At 42.6% G+C, this 18966-nt stretch overlaps 1 protein-coding gene across 4 annotated transcripts in view; it reads left to right on the forward strand.

Annotated features, from left to right (window-relative positions):
• SLC35F3 (solute carrier family 35 member F3) overlaps positions 1-18966 on the forward strand; it is a 292694-nt gene that overhangs the window by 82590 nt on the left and 191138 nt on the right. The window lies entirely within an intron of this gene.

The raw sequence follows: 18966 nt of genomic DNA on the forward strand, positions 1-18966 counted from the left end.
ACCACCTGAAGGGATCAAACATAAGAGTGAGGGGGTGTTCCAGCATGACCAAGGCTGGAGGCACAGGACACAGGAATGAAAATCCTGTATATCTTTACAGAAGCAGAATTACAAAGTATTTCAATATTCCCATCTCTTGGGATTTTATCATGAATCTTGATATTTGCTGTTTTTCTTATAGCCCCAGTTCCTGGAGTCCTGTGATTAAGTGGAATATCAGCTTTTTATTTTTTTTAATGTAAATTTCTAGCCCTCAAATTTGCATAGAGAAGCTTGAAAATGTAACCCAGGTGTATCCCAAAGTCTCAAAAACCAGAAGACAAATTAAGAAACTCCAACTATATGTTTTTAAAATATTGTGACATTTAAACCAATATCATGATTTTGGGACTTAACTCATGATTTTTGAAGCTGGGGTTTGGCAATACTGGTATTTTTCCATTTTACATGGAAAAGATTTTACACCTTTGATAGTTTGCCTTTTAGGCAAAAAACATTAAGAGTTAGCCTGGCGGTCACAGTGAAATATTAGATGAGATGTCTTTATCACATCATACATGATCTCGCTGATGAATAAAGAGTATCAAAGGTGACAAAATTCAGCACTGAATGTATTATCACTGTAGTTGATTAATATCTTACCTCATTTTTTTGCAAGACTTTGATGTTCTAAGTTTATTGTTATACTGTATATTTAGTTAGGTTAACAATAGCTTTATACCCTAATCTGAGCTTCATCTCTCATTTAGACACATTTGTACGAGTCCCCTCGGATCACTGAAAGAGCTCAGCTGATTGATTTTGAAAATCTTACTCTCACTCTTCAGATTCATAAAACCACTGAGCATTGACAAATGTGATGGATTTGAGATAGCTGAATAACTTCCCAGAACCAGGTTATAAATTGCCTGAAGAGGAAGATCTTCACTAGAATGCAAGAAGAAATGCGGAGAAAATGTTTTAAAAGATGAGTAAAATCTAGCTGTTTCTTTTTTATGTTTCACATACTAGCATCACATAAGAAGTGGATCAGAAGTACTATTAAACTTAAATGTTCACTTTATGTTCAGTGCTTTAAGTACTGGCAGAAGGAGTGTTAAAAGCTTTTAAGTCATAGACTCGATTTCACATGAGACAGTTTCATAGCTGGCACAATCCCATAGCAGCAGAATACAATAAAACTGAAATGGCTGTAATTATTTTTCAAAAGGTACAAACTTCAAAGTTGTTGTTCACTGTACTGTATACACATACTTTTTATATACAATGCCTCTAAACTTTCAGAAAAGGATATTTATGTAACAAGGATCATCATCTAAGAAGAATTCCACAAAGAAAAGGTGCTCTAGACCTAAAATTAGACGGGTCTGATTTACTAGAGTCTCTTTTCAAATTCCTTGGAGAAATGTCTTCAGAGACCCGAGGAGTTCTGCTTAGGCGTAAAACCTTCTTAGAGATGTGTTCAGTGCTTCAAGACAAAGAATGCAAACTTTTGCCCTCAGAATTTATTTTACTGATCTGCACTCTTCACACACGTACACTGTACTCATCCCATGACGATGGTGTGGTGGAGAGAGTGGCTGCATTTGATGTACATTCTTGTTCTTTGGTTAAAGGGTAGATTGGGTTGAAAGACAGATTTCTTTCTCAGTCACCAGAAATGTGAATCTTTTTGAATCCAGTGAGAAGGAAATCGGGCAACTAACTTTATGTTCACACTGGGAATAGAATAGTGACAGCTACAAGTACATTGAAACTAACAGAATTTTAGCACCATTTCCCTGACAGCATAGGTAAGACTATTTTGTCTTATAACCAAGACACAGATCATCTCCTACCATAGAAAACTCTTCAGCAGGGGGGTCAGGTAGAAAGAATCCATGTGGTGATCCCTTTGTAGAGAACTTTCTTCATTGTCCCATGAGGGGTGGGGGAAAGGCAAGTTTTGGGTCAGGAGGAAAAGGCGGCAAGGCCAACCTCGAATGGGTCTTTGGGAGGTCAGGACCATCCAGACAACGCCCTGTGCCTCTTCACCAGCTCTGACCTTAGCATGCCTTCTCTCAAATGCATCTGGATTGCTCGTTTAGTAACATTTAATACACACATTTGTACAGAAACTCTTTGTTCTTATTGTACTGCCAATTCAGGCGCTATATCAGGCACCCTGAAGAAAATAGTTGGCCTGAGACTTTATTCTTTGAAGTACAGCTCATCCAGCTGCCAGTTTTCTTAAAGAAGCAAAGACTGGCATCTAAAATAGCTGTGCTTAGCTAATGCCTCTGCTTCAGGCTCCTACAAATCAACTTACAGCAGAGCTGCACAGTTTCAGCTCCAGGCTTGCAAGAGATGTGCTCAGTACTTGAGCAGAGAATGAGATTTGAACTATTAGCACTGTCTGTTCTTTACTGTGAAATAACGAAAAATTACCCCATTAATAATTACTACAAGTAAAAATGTAAATGTATTTAATGTAAATGTCCTTGATCAAAGCACAGGAAGGGTGCCAAGGGGTCAGAGGCTTTTTGGAAAATTATGTGTGAAAGAAAATTTGGGGGAAAATACATAGGTTCCCAGCTGGCTGAGAGACACTTTCTTCCTTAGTGTATGAGATTGCACACCCCATCCTTCTACCTATCAGGCAAAAAAATAGTGTGGTGAAGTGTGCAGACCCCAATCTGTACTGGGGAGTCAAAAGGGTTAACCTTCTCCCTGAGTGGAGGAGTACACCCACATCTTCATTCCAGTGGTTACAGTGGAGAAAGACAGCAGAGAAAACAGGGTGCAAAAGGACAATTCCTTTTTACTCAAGGGAAGATAGAGAGATTTACTGGGTTTCATTTCCCGCTCCCCAAAGAGACTGGGTAAGAGAGCCTTGGTGTTCCCAGCAACAGTCTTGAAAGAGAGTCTTGTTGGATTTTTGCCACCACGAAGAGGTCTCCGAGCATTCTTTGGGGGCTGAACTTTGTGGGCAACCCAATGGCAGGTGTTGGACCTCACTGAAAGAGCCTTTGCTTTCCCACATCATCTACATAAATCAAAGTCTGGACTAGAAGTCATCATTCAGCCAGATGAGCTAGTTAAATGTGCAGGCTTCGGGTATATTCTGAGTGGTCGATCAACTTCTCCAGTATCTATTGGATTTTTTAATTTTGTTTGGGGGGTTTGTTTTGGGGTTTTTGCATCAGTGACAGAATTCTTTCCTCACCTGGGTTGGAGTGTGACTGCATCAGGACCAGCCAGCAGCCACTGTCAGCCTGAGGAAACAGCTGTCCAATGCATGGCTCAACAATCTGTGATAAAACAGTAATTCTATAAGATGTAGTGTTCAGCAATTATTCTGCCTTGGGGCTTTTCAGTTGCTTTGGCTTCTTCAGGATTTCTTCATTTTCCATCATTTGAGGAAAGTCTTAAAACATTACACAAAGGACAATACCAGGGCATCCTCTGCAGGTTTCCTGGTCTTTTTGTTCCATAAATTGAATTGTGGAGTACTGGATTCTGCAGTGGCAGCTACTTGCAGGCAAAATGGGCAGCTTCAAAGAGGAAAGCTCCAACACCAGTATAAAATGTGCTGGCTTCTCTATCTGTAAATTACCTTCTTTGAGTGGTATCTGCATCTTTTGTGTTGTAATAAATACAGCGTGTGGCCCCTTATCAGAGAGATGATCCTCCATGTTTTTGGGATGAATGAGGTCAGATATATGGCTGAGGGGGTAACTGCTGTAACTTTAAGGAAATGGCCCAGGAAGTTCTTCAGGAACTTCTGCATTTGTGATGTTAAAACATAGAGAACCTGTCCTTGCAGAATTGTGTTCAGTCCTGTAAAGGCTGACCAGAGAGAAAAGCATGAACACCTCTGCCATTAGTTCGAGGCACGTAGACTTTTAAATCTGTGCTGACTCTTGGTGCTGGACAAGAAGGAGCTTTCCAATCCTCTGTACTTCCTGAATTCCCTCTGTATATGGTTTGTCCAAGGTGTTGTCAGTGAGTGGTCATATGATCAAGTATTTTCTTAGATTTTTATCACAAAACACACAGGAACTACTGCAGTATTTCCTTGGTGCTTGTGTCAAACCAATAAGTGATGTCCACACTAAGATCTTTAATATCAGATCCCAGAGTGTTTAACAAAGTGACTGAGATACTGAGGGAATATTGTGTATAATGAGACATGGTCATCTCCTTACATAAATGGAAGTGTTCTTAGCCAGTGGCTGTACTTATCACTGAGATTACCTTGGGAGTTGAAATCTCACACACCTCTCAAGGGTTATATATGGGTTCAAATTGCTTCAAATGCCATCACAGTTAGAGGATTCATCTTCCACCAAGTCTGAATTATTGGCTATATTAATTGAAAGTGAGAAGGGAGTTTTCATCTTCTTAATCAATTTTGCTTTCAAGCAAATGCAGATACTTTGTCCTGGCTGCAGAGTAAGGGTTTCCAGAGGGACAGTCTGTGAACTAGATCAACTGCAACTTTTATTGGAGCTCTGCTTATCTCTTAGTTTCAAGCTGAAGAAGATCTTCAGACAGGGTTCTTACCCAGCCATTAAGTGACATGTTCATTTTTAAATCTGTCCCTTAATCAGCAAGGTTGTTGCATTGACATGTCGGCACACACCGTGGATTCCCTGATGTCGGCAACTCAGTTCTGTTCTGCGAGGGCCACGCAAGAATTGCTTTAGAACTAAGATGCATCACCACCTTTTTGTCCACTCTGGTTTGACTGTTTACCTATATCTGTACAACAGTGCTTTTGAATTAATGGTTGTCTGTCCTGGTGAAAGATCCCATGAATCTCTGTGTAACACGTCTTTTTTCTTCAGTTTTTCTTTCCTCTATATGGAATCAAGTGGTTTTATTTGTTTTCCAGCTTGTCAAAGGATGGATCTGATAGCTATACACACAAGATAGACAGGAGTGTCTGTTTAGATCTAATATTAACCACTCCCTTCTCTGTCAGAGGGTTAAATGTTATATTTTCCCATCTCCTAACCCCTCATCCCATGCCCTGCATGGAATGGGATATTTTAGTCTCTGACACACACTAGCAGGGGGTAGAACTGTGAAGTATTCCTCTTCCCACCATTCTGGAGTGGGCAGGTCTTACAGTCTTCTTTGAAGCATATAGTACTGATTATTGGTGGAGACAGAATATTCCCTGATTAGCTGGTTCTAGAGTTGCCACCTTTCTAATCTCACAAAACTAAACACCCTAGCCCTGCCCCTTCCCCGAGGCTCGGCCCTCTACCCCGCCCCTTCTCTGAGGTCCCGCCCCCCACTCACTGTGTTCACTCCTTGCCTGTCCTGACTCTGTGCTGAGTCTCAGAAGTGGCCAGCAGGTCCGGCTCCTAGACAGGGGGGCCAGGAGGTTCCACGTGCTGCTCTCACCTGCAGGCACTGCCCCGCAGCTCCCATTGGCCGCAGTTCCCGGCCAATGGGAGTGTGGAGCTGGTGCTCAGGGTAGGGTCAGCGTGCGGAGCCTCTTGGCCCCCCTGCCTAGGAGCAGGACCTGCTGGCCACTTCCGGGGCACTGCGCAGAGCCAGGACAGTTAGGGACTAGCCTGCCTTAGACCCGCAGCACCACCAACCGGACATTTAACAGCCTGGTTGGCAGTGCTGACCGGAGCTGTCAGGGTCCATTTTCGACTGGGCGGCCTGGTCGAAAACTGGACACCTGGCAACTCTAACTTGTTCTTAAGTGAAATAATTCCAAGTGTCCTCACATTGCTGGTGATGAAAAATCTGGGCTTCATAAAGAATGCTGAGGAAGAAATGTTTCCATAGCTAATGGTTCTAAATTCATAGTGGAAACTTCTGTGTTAACCTTCTGTTCTGTTGTGACTGGTAATCAGCTGAATGTGAGCTCCCAGTGTGATGATGTGGCCAAAAGGGCTAATGCAATCCTTGGATGAATAATCAGGAGAATCTTGAGTAGGAGTAGAGATGTTATTTAGTTCAAGAAGGAGTTTGACAAATTGGAGAGTATCAAGCTGTCTGGAGTGGCTCACAAACATGGGTGCCAACGTCAAGGCGGGCTGTTACAAACCAGGACACAAACCCCAAACTGGATGTGTGTTCTAGAAGTGGATTTCACCAACCAAGTATTAAGTGTGAACTCCTCCAGCGCTAGGACAGCCTAAATATGGAGTCACAGACAGTCCCTTGGATACTCCAGTCAATCTTGCCACGCAGGCAAGCTTGCCTTTGTGATAGATGGTCTCTTACACCAAAAATCACAATAATATTCAGGTAACTCCCCATCCCAAAGGACCAGTCACTTACCCCAGGTCGATTGCACCTGAGATCATACACAAAAGGCAATGCTTATAGCCAATCCTGTAATAAACTAACTAAAGATGTATTAATTAAGGAAAAGAAACAGGAGTTATTTACAAGATTAAAGCAGGTAAACATACACACACACATGAGTTACAGTAGAAGTTGCTGTGACATTCAATCTCTACATGTCCTTTAGGGCTAACCCAGGCTAAGCAGCTTAGGGATCTCTTGCTTATGCTTGGAAATACTGCCATCTCCAAATTCCTAGCAGCATAGTGATGACAAATTCTTCTTGAAAGGGATTTTTATTCCCTTCCCCCAGAGTTAAAGCTGTGGTGGGATGAGCATTTGTGCACATCCCCTCTTCGTGGGGTTGGGGAAAACAATCAACAAAGTCTTTTGTCCACTGTTGTTCCACAATGGTTTGTCTGGTGTCCATAGGCCTTCTTTGGTTGGGCAGAAGATACCTCTTGTGGTAAACTAGTATTTCACACTTGGTAATGCTTCTTCTGTGACTGGGGGTGTGGGGAGGGTTCAGTTTTGTAGCAAACACTTTTATAGTTACAGAGCAAATACTTAAATATTACCTTATGGCATGGGCTACAGAAATTACAATTGAGATTAATGCATGCAGCAATTACACAAGCATTTATCATAGAATCATAGAATATCAGGGTTGGAAGGGACCTCAGGGGGTCATCTAGTCCAACCCCCTGCTCAAAGCAGGACCAATCCCCAATTAAATCATCCCAGCCAGGGCTTTGTCAAGCCTGACCTTAATAACTTCTAAGGAAGGAGATTCTACCACCTCCCTAAGTAATGCGTTCCAGTGTTTCACCAACCTCCTAGTGAAGACGTTTTTCCTAATATCAAACCTAAACCTCCCCCACTGCAACTTGAGACCATTACTCCTTGTCCTGTCCTCTTCTACCACTGAGAATAGTCTAGAACCATCCTCTCTGGAACCACCTCTCAGGTAGTTGAAAGCAGCTATCAAATCCCCTCTCATTCTTCTCTTCTGCAGACTAAACAATCCCAGTTCCCTCAGCCTCTCCTCATAACTCATGTGTTCCAGTTCCCTAATCATTTTTGTTGCCCTTCGCTGGACTCTCTCCAATTTATCCACATCCTTCTTGAAGTGTGGGGCCCAAAACTGGACACAGTACTCCAGATGAGGCCTCACCAATGTCGAATAGAGGGGGACGATCACGTCCTTCGATCTGCTGGCTATGCCCCTACTTATACATCCCAAAATGCCATTGGCCTTCTTGGCAACAAGGGCACACTGCTGACTCATATCCAGCTTCTCGTCCACTGTCACCCCTAGGTCCTTTTCCGCAGAACTGCTGCCTAGCCATTCGGTCCCTAGTCTGTAGCTGTGCATTGGGTTCTTCCGTCCTAAGTGCAGGACCCTGCACTTATCCTTACTGAACCTCATCAGATTTCTTTTGGCCCAATCCTCCAATTTGTCTAGGTCCCTCTGTATCCTATCCCTGTCCTCCAGCGTATCAACCACTCCTCCCAGCTGAGTATCATCCGCAAATTTGCTGAGAGTGCAATCCACACCATCCAGTGCTAGAGGAACCAACTAGGGGGGGTGCTTTTCTTGACCTGCTGCTCACAAACTGGGTAGAATTAGTGGGGGAAGCAAAAGTGGATGGGAATCTGGGAGGCAGTGACCATGAGTTGGTTGAGTTCAGGATCCTGACGCAGGGAACAAAGGTAAGCAGCAGGATACAGACCCTGGACTTCAGGAAAGCAGACTTCGACTCCCTCAGGGAACGGATGGCCAGGATCCCCTGGGGGACTAACTTGAAGGGGAAAGGAGTCCAGGAGAGCTGGCTGTATTTCAAGGAATCCCTGTTGAGGTTACAGGGACAAACCATCCCGATGAGTCGAAAGAATAGTAAATATGGCAGGCGACCAGCTTGGCTTAATGGTGAAATCCTAGCGGATCTTAAACATAAAAAAGAAGCTTACAAGAAGTGGAAGGTTGGACATATGACCAGGGAAGAGTATAAAAATATTGCTCGGGTATGTAGGAATGATATCAGGAGGGCCAAATCGCACCTGGAGCTGCAGCTAGCCAGAGATGTCAAGAGTAACAAGAAGGGTTTCTTCAGGTATGTTGGCAACAAGAAGAAAGCCAAGGAATGTGTGGGCCCCTTACTGAATGAGGGAGGCAAACTAGTGACAGAGGATGTGGAAAAAGCTAATGTACTCAATGCTTTTTTTGCCTCTGTTTTCACTAACAAGGTCAGCTCCCAGACTGCTGCGCTGGGCATCACAAAATGCGGAAGAGATGGCCAGCCCTCTGTGGAGATAGAGGCGGTTAGGGACTATTTAGAAAAGCTGGACGTGCACAAGTCCATGGGGCCGGACGAGTTGCATCCGAGAGTGCTGAAGGAATTGGCGGCTGTGATTGCAGAGCCACTGGCCATTATCTTTGAAAACTCGTGGCGAACCGGGGAAGTCCCGGATGACTGGAAAAAGGCTAATGTAGTGCCAATCTTTAAAAAAGGGAAGAAGGAAGATCCTGGGAACTACAGGCCAGTCAGCCTCACCTCAGTCCCTGGAAAAATCATGGAGCAGGTCCTCAAAGAATCAATCCTGAAGCACTTGCATGAGAGGAAAGTGATCAGGAACAGCCAGCATGGATTCACCAAGGGAAGGTCATGCCTGACTAATCTAATCGCCTTTTATGATGAGATTACTGGTTCTGTGGATGAAGGGAAAGCAGTGGATGTATTGTTTCTTGACTTTAGCAAAGCTTTTGACACGGTCTCCCACAGTATTCTTGTCAGCAAGTTAAGGAAGTATGGGCTGGATGAATGCACTATAAGGTGGGTAGAAAGCTGGCTAAATTGTCGGGCTCAACGGGTAGTGATCAATGGCTCCATGTCTAGTTGGCAGCCGGTATCAAGTGGAGTGCCCCAAGGGTCGGTCCTGGGGCCGGTTTTATTCAATATCTTCATAAATGATCTGGAGGATGGTGTGGATTGCACTCTCAGCAAATTTGCGGATGATACTAAACTGGGAGGAGTGGTAGATACGCTGGAGGGGAGGGATAGGATACAGAAGGACCTAGACCAATTGGAAGATTGGGCCAAAAGGAATCTGATGAGGTTCAATAAGGATAAGTGCAGGGTCCTGCACTTAGGACGGAAGAACCCAATGCACAGCTACAGACTAGGGACCGAATGGCTAGGCAGCAGTTCTGCAGAAAAGGACCTAGGGGTGACAGTGGACGAGAAGCTGGATATGAGTCAGCAGTGTGCCCTTGTTGCCAAGAAGGCCAATGGCATTTTGGGATGTATAAGTAGGGGCATAGCGAGCAGATCGAGGGACGTGATCGTCCCCCTCTATTCGACATTGGTGAGGCCTCATCTGGAGTACTGTGTCCAGTTTTGGGCCCCACACTTCAAGAAGGATGTGGATAAATTGGAGAGAGTCCAGCAAAGGGCAACAAAAATGATTAGGGGACTGGAACACATGAGTTATGAGGAGAGGCTGAGGGAGCTGGGATTGTTTAGCCTGCAGAAGAGAAGAATGAGGGGGGATTTGATAGCTGCTTTCAACTACCTGAAAGGGGGTTCCAAAGAGGATGGCTCTAGACTGTTCTCAATGGTAGCAGATGACAGAACGAGGAGTAATGGTCTCAAGTTGCAGTGGGGGAGGTTTAGATTGGATATTAGGAAAAACTTTTTCACTAAGAGGGTGGTGAAACACTGGAATGAGTTACCTAGGGAGGTGGTAGAATCTCCTTCCTTAGAGGTTTTTAAGGTCAGGCTTGACAAAGCCCTGGCTGGGATGATTTAACTGGGAATTGGTCCTGCTTTGAGCAGGGGGTTGGACTAGATGACCTTCTGGGGTCCCTTCCAACCCTGATATTCTATGATTCTATGATCCTCCAGATTGTTTATGAAGATATTGAACAAAACCGGCCCCAGTACCGACCCCTGGGGCACTCCACTTGACACCGGCTGCCAACTAGACATGGAGCCATTGATCACTACCCGTTGAGCCTGACAATCTAGCCAACTTTCTACCCACCTTATAGTGCATTCATCCAGCCCATACTTCTTTAACTTGCTGACAAGAATGCTGTGGGAGACCTTGTCAAAAGCTTTGCTAAAGTCAAGAAACAATACATCCACTGCTTTCCCTTCATCCACAGAACCAGTAATCTCATCATAGAAGGCAATTAGATTAGTCAGGCATGACCTTCCCTTGGTGAATCCATGCTGACTGTTCCTGATCACTTTCCTCTCACGTAAGTGCTTCAGGATTGATTCCTTGAGGACCTGCTCCATGATTTTTCCGGGGACTGAGGTGAGGCTGACTGGCCTGTAGTTCCCAGGAAACTCCTTCTTCCCTTTTTTAAAGATTGACACTACATTAGCCTTTTTCCAGTCATCTGGGACTTCCCCCGTTCGCCACGAGTTTTCAAAGATAATGGCCAATGGCTCTGCAATCACAGCCGCCAATTCCTTTAGCACTCTCGGATGCAACTCGTCCGGCCCCAGGGATTTGTGCATGTCCAGCTTTTCTAAATAGTCCCTAACCACCTCTTTCTCCATAGAGGACTGGCCATCTACTCCCCATGTTGTGATGCCCAGTGCAGCAGTCTGGGAGCTGTCCTTGTTAGTGAAGACAGAGGCAAAAAAAGCATTGAGCACATTAGTTTTTTCCACATCCTCTGCACTAGGTTGAGTAAGGGGCCCACACTTTCCTTGGCTTTCTTCTTGTTGCCAACATACTTCATTTCATGAAGTCCAAACACTCAACACTTCTCTGTATGTCTGGTACTTGCTTTAACAATACTACTGAGCCAGGCTGGTTTCCAGCTATGTATCTGTCAGTGTTCAGTGAAGCCTAGAGGCCTTGGCATGAGTTGGCACCTGGTCTGCCAGCGTCACAGAGAGGTTCAGAGAAGAGCCACAAGACTGATTAAAGGATTAGAAAACATGTCTTAAAGTGACAGACTAACAGAGACCAATCTCTTCAGTTTAACAAAGAGAGCATTAACGGGTGACTTGATTATGGTCTAAAAGTACCTACACAGGGAACAAATATTTAATAATGGACTCTTCAGTCTGGCAGAGAAAGGTATAACACAATTAATGGCTGGAAGTTGAAGCTAGATAAATTCAGACTGGAAATAAGGCACGAATTTTTAACAGTGAGAGTAAATAACCGTTGGAACAATTTAGCAAGAGTGTGGTAGATTCTCCAGCACTGATAATCTTTAAATCAAGATTGGATGTTTTTTCTAAAAGTTCTGCTCTAGAAATTATTTTGGGGGACTTTTATGGCCTGTGTTATACAGGAGGTCAGACAAGATGATTACAGTGGATTCCTTCTGGTCTTGGAATCTGTGGAAAAAAACTGTTTCACTGGTGAAAATATTGCTTGCTCTCCTAACAGCTTTATAAATGACATTTGCTCCAGGATATCAGGGTTTTCATACCATTCACTGGCTCGCAAAGCTGTTACTCAATGTCAGCTAATGGTAATGCTCTGTGACCTAATTCTAAATTGCTTTGGCTACTGCCTTCATGGAACTCTGTGACATTGGGAACTTTTCTAGTAAATTTTCAATTCTCTTCCTTTTCCTGTTGCCACTCTACAGTTCTGAAATCTGCTGAAGTTCTTGTTCATGGTCTTAAGCTCAGGAATATTAGATCCAATATACAGGTGTCCCATATTCATAAGTTCATACTTGAACAGCAAGACAGCATAAAGATTAATGTTCTAGTTCATGTGTACTCTGTCATGTAGCCTACACAGGCATCTTTGGAGGCAGTCCTCGGTAACTCATACAAGATAGTAGTGGGGGAGGGTGGGGTAAGTGTGTGCGTAAAGTGTGTTCCTAAAGTCCACTCCATTGCTTCATTTAGCACTGTTCAGACAGTTTTCAAGGCAGAACAAACAATCTCCCAGTAAGCTAACCTGAAGGAAGCACAAGGTAAGATGTGACAACCACCCAAAGGACAAATATTTTAACTTTAAATACTAAGTTAAAACCTTTGGGATTCATTTCCTATCTCTGTTATCCTTAACTTCTTTTACCACGCAAAGGCTGGTGTTGCTGCAATATGATCATTAACAATATGTAGGGGTAGAGAATTCCCTTGGCAGTGGCCTGGAGCTCAGGGTCTCGGGGCTTGTCGAGCTCTCGGGAGCAAGGATCCCAGTCCGACAGACTTGGGCTAGCAGGGCTCGTGCTGGCACTTTGAAAATAAGAGTGCTTTGAACTTAGGCTGGAGCTCAGTCTCTGAAGCTTGGGGAGAGGAGAGGTTTCAGAGTCACATGGACTGCTAGCATCTGGCACACTGGGGCGCTATACATTTACACCACAGCTTGCCATGCACTGTTTGTCTAGAAAAGCCCTTTGTGTGAAGCCCAGCCTTCTTGCCTCTCTAAACTGGCGCGAAGGCGCATGATGCTCGGATTTCCAGTAGCATGCTGTCCTTAGTTTCTGCTTGGTGGCTCCATCTTTCAAATCCGCTACTAGCTAATTAGATATCTGACATATTTGATGCTCTAGCTCCTCTTACTGGTGGAAGGGAAATTCAGCTCTCCAGAGTCTCCTGGCTGCTGTGAGTTGGAGGGAAGAAGAGGTCTTTTGCTACTTTCGTTCCCCAGCCTCTGATTTATGGTCCTATACACCAGTAACTTTCCCACATACACACCATCCCCGTCCATAACTTCAGTGCCTGCCTCTGCTGTTCCCTGCCTTATATATTCAGTACAGCTAACTCCAGACATTCAGAAATCATCAGTCGGAGGTTAAAATATCATGAGAGAGAGACTTAAAAATCATAAGCTTTTAAAAACATCATAAATTTGGGTATAAGGGAGCTTTTTGCTTTCTGATTTCTGAGCCTCCCGGGTGCACTTGGGTCACATTTTCAAGGTTTTTCTCCATACCCCTTAGGACTAGGAATGTATTAAAAAAAAAAAAAGTTGAGATTCTCACATAATGAATACAGGAGCTGGGGCCATAATAAAACACCAAGTATCATGAGGCTTGCAATCAAATCAGGAGTTGTCAGCAGGCTAGTTTTCCCAAGCAGCACAATGAAATTAACATGACTCTTAGCAGGAAGATGATGCTGTTTCTGTTCCATTTGCTCTTGAAAGTTTTGCAGACATAAGTGCTTGAACCTTTTGTTTTGTTTTGTTTTGTTTTTGTTTTAAACAATAGCTTACATTCTGCAGGCCCCTGAGCTTGCCAAGTAAGCGTCTCTCTTGTCGGTAACTAGTGGATTTTTTAAGCCCTGTGCTACAATATTTGGTATCCGCAGATCACTCTTTTCAGGGCCCACCTGTACACTAATAAATGAGGGGCAGCTTTCTTTCCTATATCAAACTCTTCTTTCCTTTCTTGCTGTAATTTAGCTTAGTCTTTTATCTTAAATGTCTAACCAAGTGAAGCCATTTAATGCTTTATAGTTATGGAGACATCAAAGTTAGGTGGCTAGAGCACTGCATGGGAATCAAGAGATTTGAAGTCTATTATCAGCTCTGCCACTGATTTGCTATGTGACCTTGAGAAAGTCATTTTGCCTCTATATGCCTTAGTTGCCCCCTCTGTAAAATGGAGATTGTGATACTCACCCTCCTCTGTAAAAAGCACATTGAGATCTATGGCTGAAAGCACTGTATAAGAGCTATTGTTATTCCAGGATTTACTTTGCATGTGGATGATACTCATAACTATGGCTGAGTTCTTTTCTTTTTAGAAGGAAGAATACACTTTGGATGATTCTGGTCTCCCATTTTTAGGCCTCAGATCATTGCCCCATTAACTTCTGATTGCATGTATTGAGTGAGGAAGAGGATTCCAAATCGCTTCCATAAAGTATTTAAAAATGAGCATGTCATGTTGAGTGAACAAAACAGCACTATTTTGATAGATCTGTGAGAATAAAGTCACAATGGCGTGTGCTCCCTCTGCTGGCCACACAGTAGCAGTTATCTGAGAAATCACTAACTCAAAGACTGAACCAACCAGAATACAGACTAACACGGCTGTTACTCTGAAACCTGAACCAACCAAGATATTTGGATATGACTTGGTATTCTTTGGAAGCTCAAGTAGCCATATGACTTTTGATGTAGAAAATATCCTTTTTAAGTGTCATGGAAAAGTTATATGTCTGATGACAATCTGAGAGGGGGAGAGAAAGGTTTGGATTAAATACCAGGACGGGATTTTTCTCTGTGTTACTGGGATGTGGAATAGTCTGCCAAAGAAATATTCAATATGTGGGTTTTTATTCCAGCATATCCAGAGAGATGTAATGAAAGCAATTTCATCATAGTGTAACATCAATTGGAAAAGTGGGTATACGTAATACAGCATATTAAATAATATACTATATTATAGTAGAATTCTGAAGAGTCATAGCCAAGGTAGATTGATTTAAATCAAAATTATTTTAAAATCACCAACTTTAATTGCAATTTTAAATCACCAATTTTCATAATTTAAATCAGCAAGCAGCAGGAAACCTCAGTTTTAATGGTTGAGGTTAATTGTGTTTTGCATTTGTACTTTCTAGTTATTTTCCTGCAGAAAGATTGATTGATTGGTTGGTATGCAAATATGCAAAACGAACAGGAGTACTTGTGGCACCTTAGAGACTAACAAATAAGTTCTTTTTGCGGATACAGACTAACATGGCTGCTACTCTGAAACCATTCAAATATGTTGATTCGGAACTAAATATAGCATCTACACTAAATTTGGTGCTTCTTTTTGTTAAGCAGAAAGATAGGATATATCTATACACATTTATTTAAGCAATTATATAGCTTCACTTATGTTTGTTAAGAATCTTAGTTTTACATATTTTATGATGTTAAAAGATAGTGAATGATGTATTTCTTTACTAGTTTGATTAATGTTTTACTCCTGGTTTGTGTCAAGTTCTATTTGGATAAATTTGTATTCATTTAAAAATGCACAAAAACAGTATTTTATTTTATTTTTTCTTATTTAAATAAAGCTACTTAAACTTTATTCTTCTGTAACCAGCAAACTTAATCAAAACATGTTTTGTATTTTAAACCGATTTTTTAAACAAAGCATTATCCGTAGTTAGTGAACTGAAGTGATTGTTTCTGGTCACCATGTCCTTCAAGACTTTATAACTAATAGATCTTATCCTCCTCTAGTTGCTCATATATCAGAGGAGGAAAACGAGCTTTCTGACATTTTCAACTCCAAATTGGTTTCTTAACTTTGGGTGAACTAGTCGTGAACTGGTCTTGTTGAATAAACCAAAATGAAGAAGAAAATATTCTCCCCTCACCTGCAGAAGAGGCTTCTGCTCTCAAAAGCTGGAGTAGCACTTCATCAAGCTCTGGTTTCAGGTGCTTGGCCAGTGAAATCCACCAGTTTAGTGGTTTGGCTTTTTTAAAAATTTCAGCAGAATTGTGTACTGCTTAATATTTATTTTATTTAAAATATTTTAATAGATTGTAATAAATTTTGGCCTTAGCATGGGTGGTTATAATTTCAAATAGGCTCATTTTTAAAAAATAAACCTGTATTTAATTTAAATTTAAAAATCATTTTAAAAAAACCCAGATTTTATCCACATTCTGTGCTCCCTCAGGTCCTTCCCACGTAAACCACTAATAGACTGTACCCCACGTTTGTGGAAGCCTGTAATTCCGCCTTTCTTTTGCTGTCCACAGATCTGTGACAAACCTGATGCATGTGTAACCCACTAAAGTTTGATGACAGAATTAGCCACTATAATTCCATTTTACTACCAGAATAGTGAGCAGGTTCAGTCAGTTTTGACAGCAGAACTCTTCGCTGTGGATAACACATAAGATAAATATGGAAAATTTGGACCGCCATGGGATGACCATACAATGAGTTTCTCCAGTTTGGAATAAAAACACCACAATGTGGCTAAACTGCTCAAAACTGAAAACAAAATCTTTCAGCTGCATCTATTCTGTGGGTATGGGCACCTTATCTCCAGAGCTGGTACCAGATTTATTGAGCTCTGACCATTATGTTCTGCTGCACCTAGAGAGATCACATGTAGACAGAACAATCTATATTGTAAATTGTGTTTTCTAGATTGCATGAAATTATACATACCAAGGGTAATGTTTGTAAATGTCCCTGTGGCACATTCTCTGATGCCCCAGGAGATGCTCAGTTACTAAACAATCTTCAAAGTGTATCTGCTTCTGTCTATCTAATGTTGGAGGGCACTGCTGCCAGAATGATAATTTTAGGAATTAGCTGGGATTGCACATTGTTTCTGAACTCAAGGTGGCACTACAGGACTATATTTGGCACCCACTTTCTGATGTATTGTTAAGCGTGTAGCTGTCTGAATTTGTGTACACTAAGGGTATGTCTACACTACCCGCCGGATCGGCGGGCAGCGATCGATCCAGTGGGGGTCGATTTATTGCTTCTAGTCTAGACGTGATAAATTGATCCCCGAGCGCTCTCCCATCGACTCCTGTACTCCACCGCTGCAAGAGGCGCAGGCGGAGTTGATGGGGGAGCGGCAGCAATCGACTCACCGCGGTGAAGACACCACAGTAAGTCGATCTAAGTATGTCGACTTCAACTACATTATTCACATAGATCGATTTCCCCCCACGCACACACACACAGTGTAGACCAGAGCTATGAATTGAGAAGAGGTGTGTGTGCGGGGAGGGTATTTTGATGCTTTCTCTTTTTGTTGTATGCATAACGAGCAAGATACAGTATTTTGGCTTTCTGTAGTTTTCAGGAATTAGAATTTGCATGATTATTGTAAAATGAACAGGCAGCAATAATGCCAAAATAATGTACTGATCATTGAATTTATGGTTGGTTTTAAGTAAAAGAAAATACTAAAAACAAAATTCAGACACCAAGCCATTGTAAAACCCTGGACCCTTTCATTGCTGTCTTTTGGTGCTTCTGAAAACAGGCTTACAACTGGGCATTCTTTGCCAGCTGCTATAGAAAGTGCCATATATTCAGATACCCTGATATTTATTTTGTCAAATACTGTTTCTTGAAAATGTAATAGTGTTTGTGAAAGATGTCAGACTGACATCTGGAAACACTATTACTAGCCCAAAGTGTTCCAAAATCCTGAGTCAGGACCCCCTAAAAATCATTATATCCACTAGAAAACCAGTACATTTGCCTTCTGAGTTTTGAACCTTTGTGGTACATCCAGGCCATGCTTTCAAGCTTTTCTTCATAACCATAAGAGCTAGAAACTTTTCAAAAGAAAAGCTACAAGTCTTGTGTTTTCATTTGACTCCAAGAGCTGGGGCTTTAAGAGGGGAAAAAACAAGCATTGAAAGCCTTATGATAAAATCATGAGACTGGCAACACTGACTCCGTTCACAGGACAAGCACAGAACTAGCAGGGATACTGCAAGGTTCTCCGTGCAGTCCCAACAGTCTGCCTTATGCATGTCGTGGAGGGACCACCCGTAGGAGGTTGGAGAAGGTAGTTCAATTTGCCATGCTCTTTTAGGGTATGTCTATGCTGCAATTAAAAACCTGCGTCTGGCCCATGCCAACTAACTTGGACTTGGGCGAAAGAGCTGTTTAATTGCAGGGTAGAGGTTCAGGCTCAGGCTGGAGCCCAGGTACTAGGACCTCGAGAGGTGGGAGGGTCCCAGAGCTCGGGCTGCAGCCCAACCATCTACACTGCAATTAAACAGCCCCTTAGCGCGAGTCAGCTGGTATGGGCTGGGCCTGTGTGTCTAATTGTAGTGTAGACATACCCCAGTCTTATCACTTTTTCCTAAGGCTGCCAACAAGGGTGCCAATTATGATGCAGACATCAGCACAATAACTGTTTAAGAACACTATCTCATTTCACATGTCATTGAACAGCCATCAGATGGTAACAAGTCCCAGTTAGTACTGACAAAGGCTGGATTTGAACAAATGTTCTAAAAGGAAAAGGCTTTACTAGTATCCTAAGTCATCCAGTTTTCTCTGCTATGTTTTAAAAATATGTAGTTATAACAACTTTTTAAAGGGTGTGACCCACAGAACTTGGCTAGGGCCATGAGCTGTTATGGTGGTTGGTGAGCACTACTGTCAAGGTTCCTCCCCCACTCTGAACTCTAGGGTACAGATGTGGGGACCTGCATGAAAAACCTCCTAAGCTTATCTTTACCAGCTTAGGTCAAAACTTCCCCAAGGTACAAAATATTCCCCCCGTTGTCCTTGGACTGGCCGCTACCACCACCAAACTAATACTGGTTACTGGGGAAGAGCTGTTTGGACGCGTCTTTCCCCCCAAAATACTTCCCAAAACCCTGCACCCCACTTCCTGGACAAGGTTTGGTAAAAAGCCTCACCAATTTGCCTAGGTGACTACAGACCCAGACCCTTGGATCTTAAGAACAATGAACAATCCTCCCAACACTTGCACCCCCCCCTTTCCTGGGAAATGTTGGATAAAAAGCCTCACCAATTTGCATAGGTGACCACAGACCCAAACCCTTGGATCTGAGAACAATGAAAAAGCATTCAGTTTTTACAAGAAGACTTTTAATAAAAAATAGAAGTAAATAGAAATAAAGAAATCCCCCCTGTAAAATCAGGATGGTAGATATCTTACAGGGTAATTAGATTCAAAAACATAGAGAACCCCTCTAGGCAAAACCTTAAGTTAC

This window comes from Lepidochelys kempii, chromosome 3, assembly GCF_965140285.1.
Source record: "Lepidochelys kempii isolate rLepKem1 chromosome 3, rLepKem1.hap1, whole genome shotgun sequence".
Classification (NCBI taxonomy): domain Eukaryota; kingdom Metazoa; phylum Chordata; order Testudines; family Cheloniidae; genus Lepidochelys; species Lepidochelys kempii.